Here is a 625-nt window from a genome sequence, read left to right on the forward strand (position 1 = left end):
TACTGGCTTCAGTGTAGCCCAACCCTGGTCACTGTGGCCATTTGGGGAGTGAATCAGCAGATGAAAGATCTCTCTCCCTCTCCATCCCTCTCTCTCTTCCTCTCTCTCTCTCTCTGTTTGTCTGTCTGTGTGTGTATGTTGGGGGGTGTCTCCTCTGACTTCCAAATAAAATAAATGTTAAAAAAGCAAAAAAAAAAAAAAATCCTAACTCTATCCATGTGTTTGCCACTCATTTCTCCCATTCAGAATGTTATTCCAACAAGAACAATAAACCACTAAAACATTTGAGAGAATGTACTGTAGAATCTGGCAACTTGCAGATACTATCTTATTTAATGTTTATAACAGTGCTTTCTGTCAGGTATTACACTTGATCTTAGCCAAAAGGCCGAGAAGCGATGTCTTTCAGGTATTATTATCTCCATTTGTCAAATGAGAAAACTGAGGGAACTTAGAAAGATGGAATAACTTACCCAGAGTAAAAAGAGTGCAGAACTGGAGTGTGGTTTCAGATCTGCCTAACTCCATATGCTTCATCTTCAATATCATTGTATTGCCTTGTACCAAAAAGTCCACATTCCAATCAAACATGGAGAGTTATAGCATTTTCAATAGTAGTGATAGA

At 38.6% G+C, this 625-nt stretch overlaps 1 pseudogene; it reads right to left on the reverse strand.

The window, feature by feature from the left end:
- Window positions 1–262: 262 nt before the first annotated feature.
- On the reverse strand, window positions 263–400 carry LOC149128462 (U2 spliceosomal RNA; annotated as a pseudogene).
- Window positions 401–625: the final 225 nt, after the last annotated feature.

The sequence above is a fragment of the Oryctolagus cuniculus genome, chromosome 1, assembly GCF_051225735.1.
Source record: "Oryctolagus cuniculus isolate XC-2025 breed Fujian yellow rabbit chromosome 1, ASM5122573v1, whole genome shotgun sequence".
NCBI lineage: Eukaryota > Metazoa > Chordata > Mammalia > Lagomorpha > Leporidae > Oryctolagus > Oryctolagus cuniculus.